This window comes from Helicoverpa zea, chromosome 17, assembly GCF_022581195.2.
Source record: "Helicoverpa zea isolate HzStark_Cry1AcR chromosome 17, ilHelZeax1.1, whole genome shotgun sequence".
Classification (NCBI taxonomy): domain Eukaryota; kingdom Metazoa; phylum Arthropoda; class Insecta; order Lepidoptera; family Noctuidae; genus Helicoverpa; species Helicoverpa zea.
In genome coordinates, this window is record NC_061468.1 from 6,276,137 (window position 1) to 6,287,751 (window position 11,615).

An 11,615-nucleotide genomic window follows, 5' to 3' on the forward strand; every position below is an offset into this window, starting at 1 on the left:
TTACAACTATCCTTACAGATTAAATCTAATTCGATAGTGTAACTTAATTCTATATATACATAATATAACTACTGGAAAACAATTCCGCTTAGTAATCTAATTCTATGTTTTATAACTAATAATAAATACTGTGGTTCTTTCAAACTCGCTCAGTGAGCAACAAAATAGGTCAATTTCGTTTGCTATGAGGTTCATGGTGCGGAGTGCGCGCGTCAGCGGTGCCTCTCCGAGCAAGTTAGTGCGCCCCCGCGGCACGGCCAGCAACGGCGGCCGGCGCCGTCGCCACACGTATCTGTCCGGGACGCACACGCCAATTTGCTCCAGAATATCGGGGTTGTGTATTACACCTCTTAGCACTTTAACTAAATACGATATGAGTGCCAGTTCCCTCCTGACTCTCAGCTCGTTATATCCTACCATTCCCAGTATAAACAAAGTGGGATACATTAAGGGATAGAACGGGTATACCCCGTAATACCTCATATAAAGATACCTAATAAACTTGTTTTGCACTCTCTCCAACATAATACTATATTTAGTTTCATGTGGAGACCAGATGACTGCGTTACATTCTAAGTGACTTCTGACTAGAGCGTTGTATAATGCTATTATAACCTTAATATTAGTAAAATTATGTACCATCCTAAGAGTAAAACCTAAATTCCTAAATGCCTTTTTACAACAATTCACTATGTGATCACGAAACACCAACCCCGAGTTAAGGCGAACCCCTAAGTCCCTGACCTCTGTGACTCTAGGCATCGGTGTTCCGTCCACCTTATAATCACAGAGGACAGGTTTGCGCGACCGAGAGAAACTAATAGTCTGACACTTCGACACATTGAATTTTAAAAGGTTCTGCTTACTCCAGTTCACTACTCTGTCGATATCCTCCTGAAGCACTTCACAGTCCTGTTCGTCGGTAATAGCTAGGGACAGTTTGAGATCGTCAGCAAACAGTAGACATTTTGCCTTTATAACTATCTTTGGTAAGTCATTAATCATTAGTATAAAAGCTAAAGGTCCAAGATTACTGCCCTGACTAACTCCAGATCTTGTAAAATACGGTTGTGATGTACGCCCCGCATAATCAACATATTGCTGCCTATCTCTCATGTAGCTGGCAAAAAAAGTTAGTAAATGTGGTGTAAAACCAACGGCCGCTAACTTTGTTAAAAGCACGTCGTTGTCCACCAAATCAAACGCTTTTTGAAAATCGAAGTAAGCGGCATCGACTTGCCCCCCACTGTCTACTATCGGTACCACATGAGCCATGTGGCTAAGGAGATTGCTGGTGGTACTCCTTTTAAGTCGAAACCCGTGCTGTGCTTCCGACAGTTGCGCACTTACCTGCTCGTGTATTGCTTTGTGTATGGCAGACTCGAATACCTTGGCTACAGTTGATAGCACAGCCACCGGCCTGTATCCCTCCACCTGCGACTTCAAACTTCCTTTTGGTACCGGAACAACCCGAGTTAATTTCCATATTTCAGGAAATACCGCTTGCTTCAGACTTAAGTTAAAAATATGTAGCAACGGACCACAAATTACCATTTGACAGTCCCTAAATATGTAAGGTGGAATGCCATCCGGACCGGCTGATGTTTTCGGTTTTAGTCGCCGTAGAGCATTTCGTACATCTTCGAAGCTCAACCTTTCTAAGTGGACCCGAGCCGCCCCGTTTTCGCTTCCCGCCGCGTTTATCGCTGCTTCCACATTAAGATCCGCCCGCTTGGTACTATATACTGAATAGAAATACTCTGCGAATTCTCTAGCACATTCATCATCCGACAACTCTATACCGTCTTTTAAAATAGTTTGTTTATTTCTACTACCTCTTCTAGATTTTGCATAGTTCCAAAAGGATTTAGGATCTTTTTGAAACTTATTCTGAATACGCTGTTGGTAATTGTTATGTGCTGTTAATATCATAGATTTCACGTTTGCTCTACATACAGAAAATGCTTCGTAATCACACCTTAACTTACTCGATTTGTACTGTTTGTGTAAACTAGCTTTCAATTTAATGTCGCGAATTATATCAGCAGTGTACCACTCGGGATAAATGTACCTCGAGTTTACATGCCTTCGCCTTTTTCTGGGAACACAGTCATCTATTATTGAATTGATTGTCTCATAAAAGTAACTCAAACTATTTTCTAAATCTAAATCGTACATCGGTGTCCAGTCTACATTCCCTAGCGAAGTATATAATTTAAATAAATCCGCCTTGTTGAAGTTCCAACTAGTAGGTAAGTATGCGTTGGTATCGGGCGCACCTGCGTCCGACGGTGACCGCGCACGCGCGCTGCGCGGCAGGCGTGCGCAGACCGCGAGCGGCGGGTGTTGCGCATCCACCGGCACGAGCGACTCCCCCGCCGCGCGCACCTCCACACTGTCGCTCTCCCCGAGTGTGCTCAACACTAAGTCTAGATATCGCCCATTACAATTACCTATTTTGTTGAACTGAGTGAAACCACAGTATGACAAAAAGTATTCAAAATAATTACTTACATATGAAGAGCAGGAATATAAATTAAAATCCCCTACGACCACTATATCACTATAAGTATTACAATAATCTTCTATGATTTTAAATAATAACAAATACTCGTTTTCGCTACTATTAGGTGGAATATAAACAACGCACACAACAAACAGAAACCTATTTCTCAAATACACAGACACGCACACTAGTTCGAACACGTGTTCATCGATGTTTAGGTCGCTCGGTGTCGGGACTCGTCGCAGCTCGAAACGCGGTGTGGCCACGAGACACGCACCTCCTTGTTTACGTCCATCCGCTCGATCACAACGTATGATAGTGTACTCAGGTGGAATAATTTCTGCGTCATGAACGGATTCGCTAAGTCCTGTTTCGGTGATTGCAAATAGATCAGCATCTGATGATGCGATCCCTGCGTAAAAGTCATTCAGTTTAGTCCGAAGTCCTCTTACGTTCTGATAGTATATCTCAATAGTATTGTTAGGTTTTTGTTGGCTCGCTTGTTGGTCTACGAAACCAAACCCACTCGCAGTATTCTATATTAATAGGCCAATTTTCTGGTTTACATAATTCTTCATATTTACTTTCTGGCACACCTATAGTAAAAGAAGCATAATCTCTCTCAGTCTTATGTTTTATCTTTTGTACTTTAATATCTATATCTTTCTTATATATATTCCTCACATATTTCTCTAAATTTTCTTCTGTAGTTTCCTTCTGGAGACGCCAGACATGAAGATATTTTGTCCTCTCGCTGCCTTGAATCTCCACTATATCCGAATTTCCTCCTTTCTTTACATCCCTGTTAGAATACTTATTTCTTTTTCTGTTAACGGTTATCCAATTATCCTTGGCATGTGATTCCTTAATCTCATTTTCCATATCCGAGATCATTGTCTCGCTGTTATTCGTTTGTTTAGTTTGCATCTTATTCTCGCTAATAGTTGGCTCCACGGTTTTCGTGGCCACACATTCCTTATTCGCGGTACTGTAGGTAATTCCGTTATTTTGATTTTGTTTTATAACGTTTGCGAATGACACTTTTGGAGTCAAATTACTTTCTGGGTAGCTACTTTTCTTATTTAGACAAGTTTCAAGATAGTCATTTTTTTGTATCAAAATATTGATCTTAGTCTCCAAATCATCTACTTTGTTTACTTTTTCTTGAAGTACTTTCACTGCATTTTTCAATTCTCGTAATTCCGTTTCCGTATTAATAAATTTACTTTGAAGCAATCCATACTCCTTCCTTTGTTCATCCAGCTGCATTTTCAACTCCTCGTGATACTCCCGCATCATCTCCATTATTCTGCTCTCCTGCATCATAGCAGGCTCGTTCGACTTTATCCGACTGCCGCGCGTAGTGTTTACGTTGGTACTAGGAGTTACGGTCTTGGGATTATTCTTTGTCATATCCTTATTTTCATCCCTTTGTCTCCCTATTGCACTCATCACTTTGTCATTCATGCCGATTCCAACATAAATACGATATTAAATCACTTTTACTTTTTAGGTAATAATAACCGCGGAGCGTTCCAAATACGTCCGATCGCGGCGACGTTCGCGCGCGAAAAAAAAAAATTAAAAAAAAAAAAAAAAATTGTTGTGGGGCAAGTTCTCTGCACAAAATAATACTTATATAACAATTAATTTTCTAACTTTTTTATCTCTCTCTTTTTCTTCGTTCATTTCAAATGAATGCTTCTTTAAACTTTCTAATTGAATTACTATTTTAAAAGAATTATTAATTTTGAGTATTTACTTTACTTTTGAGTATGTCACTAGTGGTCGATGTTAGTTTAGGGTTAGATTTTAATCATCCTATTCCACGCTAGATGGATTTACAAAAAATGGGTGGCTTCCCATAAAAGGCGTATAAGGGTGGAGCACGGGTGGAGACAGTAACGTTCCTCGTCCCCCGCTCACCCGAATTTTGGCGCGCTGCTTTGTTAGGAGATTTTTCGTTAGGGCATCTCCGCTAGTCTTTTCTCCTCCGTGGTCAGACTCTTACTGTCTAAAAACCGTCGTGTTCCGTCGTAGGCCTTTTATGTGCCAGGTCTGCGGTAACTCTTTCGAACAATCCCGCAGCCCTTGTAGGTACTTGCCTAATCTGGAATCGAATTCGCACACTCGTATTAGAAGAGTGGTGCCTTAAGTACTTAGTAACCACGAAGGAAGAAAGGAGAAACCTACCTATGAAATATAAGTATGTAGTCCAAATAGTCCATGACGTGAGTATGTTTTTACCTGAAATATTTAATGGAATAAAACCGTGCTGTAAGGTGTGGGTGTGCTATCAAGTAAATTCAGGGTTGTAAGTTTGACGATCCAATAATACCTGGTGTCGTTAAGGTCATCATAATTATAGTTTGATGATATACAATTCAACAACACTAAAAACTAAAATTATTATAAACACAACAGTCGCTTTAGTTGATAGGTCATTCTTCTTATTGCCTTCAAAGTTAGTCTATTATAGGTATTATATATACTGGCTTCAACCTGCAATATGATCTGTAGAACCTGTAGAAAATGTAACCTATAATCCTTCTTCAGTAAATGGGCAATCTAAGCCTGAAATATTTTTTCAAACCGAAAAATTTGCTCGTTCAAGCAAACGTATAAACTCTTCTACATTACAGTAGAAAGTGTAAATAAAGATTGGTACATACATAATCTTCTCGTCACAGCTCTTACTCAGGTACTTACCATACTTAAAAAGCAGCTAAGAAAATAAAAAATAAAAAAGACCTTACGAACTAAAGACAAGATCACTGGTGACACGGCAGATGTCTAGAGAAAAGCAATTTGCGCCACGGCAAGGATTACTATAGATTTATGTAGATTTATTAGACTTACGAAGCAAATAGAGGGAGCACTCGGTCAAGGAGATCGTATATTTTCTCTGTAACTTGATCATCTTACAGTAACGTAAGTAGACTGAAATACTTAAATAAAAGCGCTCGTCATGCTTTTTTGTTTTTTATATTTTGATCTTCGACAGAATTACAATTAAGAGAAGGTTACTTTTTTTCGTCTGTGTAATGTTCGTACTAACATTCATCGCTATATTTATTATGAACCCGATCTTGCTCGATCAAACTATCGGCCGACTGGTAGGTACGACTAAACTATACAAGAAATCTTTCAAACAAAACTTCAAACACGAACTTCCTGATCAAGTTCATAATCTCTGGAACCATCCATAACGAATTCAATACCGGGTAGGTACAAATCAACCAAACTATACAGAAACGGCCATCACTCAAGTTGAAGAATCAAGCAAGTTAGAGTTTAAAGCTCTTGATCTATACAAGGATAGTTGGAGAGTCAGTCTCTGAACCACGGAGGAAGGAAAGATAGCGGAGATGCCACAAGGAAGGTCTGGCGCCTTCTTCTGGGTCAAATTCGTACCGTGGGCATGACCACCGGAGCGGAGCTGGGTTGCGGAGTGGAGAAACCTAGAAATATTAACCAATAGGATTGAGGAGCGGAGATTTTGTGCAATCCTATTGGTTAATATTTCTCAGTTTCTTCACTCCGCAGCCTAGCTCCGCTCCGGTGGACAGGCAGCCTAAGGCGTCGTCCTAATTGGCAGCGATCGCGCGATGGCGCGATGCGTTTTTCATCTAAGACGTCGTCCTAATTGACAGCGATTGTACGATGACACGATGCGTTCTCGTCGTTCGATGAGTTCAAACATACAGATTTCATCAGAGTGTCCTATTTGAACCTCGCAAGTGAGATAGTGAGATCGTGAGATGAAAAACGCATCGCGCCATCGTGCGATCGCTGCCAATTAGGACGACGCCTATCGATCAGTTACGTATGAACTAAAGAGGCGTTCAGATTCTTTGAGACATCTGTCAACAATTTTTGGTATTACAAAAAATGGTTGGGTCCAAAGAACGCGTTCCAAATTGCGAAAACGTTCCTCGTCAACCGCTTACCCGCATTTTGGCGAGGATCTTCTTAGGAGATTTTACCTTATGACATCTCCGCTAGCAATTTTGTTCTCGATGGTTTGAACTGTCACAAGTTAATTCCACCGCATTATAGTGGTATTGAGGAGTTGCGGTATAATATGTTGCTTACATTGTGGAACTTGGATGTAGTTAATTAGTTTTGTGCAGCGAAGATTCAAGGAGCTTGAGGGAGTTCAAGGGGATTGTGCATGTTTTGCATTTAAAGTAACTTTTGAAAAAGATGTAAGGTGTATTAACTCCATGTAATTCGGTTCCATTCGGTTGAATTAAGTGACAAAGAAAACCACCTACATACTAACTTGTATGTATTGTTTGTATGTATTTGTAAAATACTTAAGTATGGCTCGCTTTTACGAAACCTGCTTAGAAAAGTATGTGGGTATGAGAAAAAAAAATCTCCGTATGTTAAACCCAGTGCAGAGAAAGGTGTCTTTTGTAAATTTCTGGCGATCAAAAAGTGCTGTCTTGCAGCCAAGTTTGAATAAATGATTTTTTATTTTGATTTTGATATCTAATAATACGGTGTAAAGCTACCATTACACGTTAGCCTTAATCATTAATTACGTGCTTCTCTCTTCCCCAAGTGTTAATCTGTTGTAGCCGTGACCGGCGGGACTACACGATCCCAGTTGTACTCCCTTGAACTAATATCTAGCTGCTTGTATCCCGAGAGACACCATTACACAGTGGAAGATCGCAAGCATGTGCATTTGTTTTTAGGTAGGTAATAGCTGTGTAGGAAATAATTAGCGGCATACAAGAGCTTGTAGTTATTTCAGAGATAAATGAAAATCACGTTACTAGACTGGATTTTATATAAAAGAAATGTAGATGACTCTACCAACGAGATTGCATCTTAAGACGAGCAGTATGATTCTATAGGTATTTATTGCAGTGTATATTTTAAATTATAATTAAAAAAACAAAGATTTAACATTATGATTTCAATATTAAAAACATATTCCAAACAATTTTAGTGTTGATAATTGAATAGAAAACTATAAAACTGCATTAGAAATCTTATCACTAAAATAGTTTATTTGTTACAAGAATTAATAATAATTTATATTGCTTTCAACAAGGTATTATTTTGTAATTAAGATAAAATTAATCATGTCGGAGACCATTTAAATTAATTGCGAGCAGGTTTCGAAAATCTTGGAATTAACGAAATAGCATCGTTAGCTTACCTACGGTGGTTAGACAATTAGGACGAACGCCTGATGTCTGAAAATTAATAATCTATCAGTTAGATATAAATAGAATGTTGGCATAAATTGCTTGAAGATAAACTTCGTCGTCAATCGATCTTAATTTTATAAAATGAAGGTACCTGTAGACAGATTTATTCATTTTGAGGATAAGTAACAAAAAACAAGGATATACAATAATTATGTTTTTAAATGTATTATTTCCTTAAAATGACTTTCTGTTGCAATAAATGTAGCGCATAAAACATATGTACTGTCTGCATTTTAATTACACTTAATATATTCAACGATGCCTCCAGTTAAAGATTGTACGTATGTACCTAGTTAGAAAACGATGGAAATAAAATATACATAAAGTATAATCAAGTGCAGTACAAGTACTTACTGCATCTAAGTATTACAATTCCATCACACTGATTGACTATAAAAACATTACACTCAAAGCCATAAATAAGGACACACAAATTGACTTACAGATTACATGTTTCACTACCTACTAAAGTCAACGTAAATAAATGAAGTGTCAGGAGTACATCAATCTGTCACGGTGACTAATGTTACCGGTCGACCTAAGGGCCCAGGTTGTTTGCACGTAAGTGTAAATCATATCTCGTGTGACAATTAACGCGGGACTCATTATTGGAGGCTTTACAACTGAAGGACTTATTTACAAAGGCGTGTGTTAGTGCTTTATTGTACACGCAAAAGGGGAAAGGCAGGTATTGACCGGGTCTCTAGAGATAATTTATAGAACATAAAAGAATAAAGGCGCTGCTTATTTCTCAAAAAAAAACCTTCTCGATGATCTATTAAAAGAAAGGAAATCTATAAGGGGAAAGCAAGAATAAGAAAATATGTAGACAAGTAGATGTACCTGTAACTAAATTTCATTATTATTGTCGATAATTATTTAAGACTGTCACTGTATTATGATCCCAATGTAGGTACTCGTATTCACGATAACTTGGATTACCCTACACTATACAAGCTGTTGATTTGCATCCGTGCCATAGTCAAGGACGTAATTATACTAATGATTCTCAACCCAAATCAACAAAAAAATTGTACGAAAATTTTTGATTTTAATTTTTTTTCGGAATTCCGTCAATGTCCTCTAGCCGTATTTAAACTTGGTGCGTGTGTTACTGGCCTTAAAACCGTGCTGCGCCCTCACACAAGTGCAAAAACAAAGCATACGCAACGATTATTCATAAATTTCATTCATAAAATTGGATTACTTCTGAAATACTACGACATTACAATGACAAAAAAGGCAGTGCATATTAGCTATTTCCCGTCTACTGTAATTCCAATCGATTATTTACGTATTTTATGTCCTCCTCCTGAAGTATGGCACAAATGCAAATCAACACCTTGTATTTATGTCTGTAGATTTGAGACTTCATCTTATTATCCAAAATCTTTTTAATATTCATGACAAATTACATCTTTAATGCTAGGAGATTAAAGTAGGTATTAGTTGCTGAGCGAAATCTTTGAAAGATTGCCACAAAGCAATGAAACCAAAGTACTGAAACAAAAACGAATTGTACAATAAAAACGACGAAAGCTCCAATTATTTTCAAGTACAAATTGAAAACATAAAAGTTCAACATAAATATCAACTAGGGGAAAATTAAAAGATTAACTTTATTGTCGGCTGAGCTCGTAAAATTGTACTGTGTGTACTTTCCCTAATCACATGGCTTTATGGGTTTTCAAGTACGACGTTGTGTATAGGAGAATACTTGAGTATATATTGGTATTGATGAATTTATTTGAATTAATTTATAGGCAGAATGATTAGACTATCTTGTTCACATAACATAGGCACCTAACTTATATTTTTCACATTATGTCCACAGCTAGATACTTAACTGTTTCTGAATATACTATTTTAATGATTCTGATTTTACTTGTCTAATGATTAAAATGGAAAAACACGGCTTTATTAAGTAAGACTTTGGTAATATTTGAAATTCTAATACAGATTATGGGTATTTACAAATAACACTGCTACGCATTTTCGTAGCAGTCACGTAGCTCGTAGCCACATTGAAAAATAGTTAGCTTCCAATTCGAAAGCTAATAACACAAGATGTTCTTACATGCATTATTATGCAATGTATCTAGATAAATAAAACCCTCTTACGGTGAGTTGCAACATTTTTTTAACTATAACGATAACCGATCAATTTTCCGTTGTCAAATCCACGATTTGACCAATTTCACGGCTGGTTATCGTTTGGTTTTCGTTAAAACTAAATGGTGCAACTCACTCACCTACTGTTGAAATGATGAGTAACATAAGTAACAGTACTCCTAACTTATATTCTCCACTAAAAACACGCATAAAACTTTATGTTTAAAACTTTGATAATTATTAACTTTGATAGACTTTCAATACTAGATTACTTGATTTAACGAGTTAAGTATAAAACGTTGTTATTAATAGTACTTAGAACGATATAATGTTTTGCCCCTCGACAAGGACAGACGTGCTTTGAAAAAGACATTAAATTAAATCACCTTTGTACTTTAAAAAACTAGATTTATTCATCCAATATATAAGTTGAATGAGAGGTTTGGTTTTCTCATTTTCAGAATTTAAAAAAAGTGGTTTTAATTAGTCAGCTCTCTTTTTTAATTGCAAAACATTTAACATACAGTTATGTTGCAATTTGTATTTTCATAAGCGAATCCAAGTTAATACATATTGTAAATTACTAATATTTTTTCTAACCATCATGCCAGTACGTGGGCTAAGTAATCTGTACATTATTTGGTTGCTTGAAAGCGCTGCTCCCAGAAACTACTGGAACGCTTTTACAAAATCTTTCAGTGTAAGTTATCCTGTTTATGACAGACTTTTACTGGGTTTACGAAGCAGTTCCCGAGACGTAGTGAAACCTCTGGCAGAAGCATGTTGTACAAAGTTACTGTCTTATTTACATACCACACATTTCTATTCCTTCCGATAAAAACTGGTTCCTACATTAAACAGAGCATTTTTAATTATCTATGACGTCATTAGCATGAGTTCGCGCCATTAAGTTCGATGCAGCCCCTATCTGCGTCATGGATCTAAAGATTTACGATCCTGAATATCATTTGTAGGCAATAAATGTATGTGCTCTTATCAGGAATTGAATAAACTGTAATAAAGCACTTTCTAGTAGTCGTACATCGTTGTTGATGTATCGTTTAAATGTGGAATTGATGGTCAACTTTTAAAAGATGATGTAAATTGTTATTTATTGTTATTTTATTTCTTTTATTTATGCATTAAACACACACCCCCTTACTTCTACTATCTCTAATCACCTTCTAAGCAACATTTTAACTAATCACTACTTTAAACAGCCCTTAAGTATTACTTATATTTAATTCACGTTTATAAGTAAGGCTGTTAGTCAACTTGTCAAGTACAGGTCTTGTCCGTAAGTTATAGAAATAAAATGACTATAATACTTAGGGCGGATGACACCATTTAACTAAAAAGATAAATAGACCTAAACCAGCTGTCAAATCGCCAATTTGAAAAATGAGCGGCAAATTCACGGCTGGTTATGGTTTGATTATCACATTATGCACTATAATAATACATCTATTTTTATAGAACCGTTCAATAAAAGCTATAGACGATCGTCTGAAAAAACTTAGGCATAATGAGTAGGTATAATCAAGGACATTCTGCAAAGGTCGTCGAGGAACGGAATGGAAATGTGGAATCGTTTCAGAGTAACGGAAAGTGCGGCGCTCTATGCAAAGCGCAGGAAATGGGTGGCTCCTCTCGAACTTGACACAAAAATACGATCAGATTCCTTTTCTCTATAGAAGTACTGGGTTTTGTTTTAGACTGTTCTTTTGTCTTTGAAGTACTACCTAGATTTTGTTTTATTTTGGATTGAA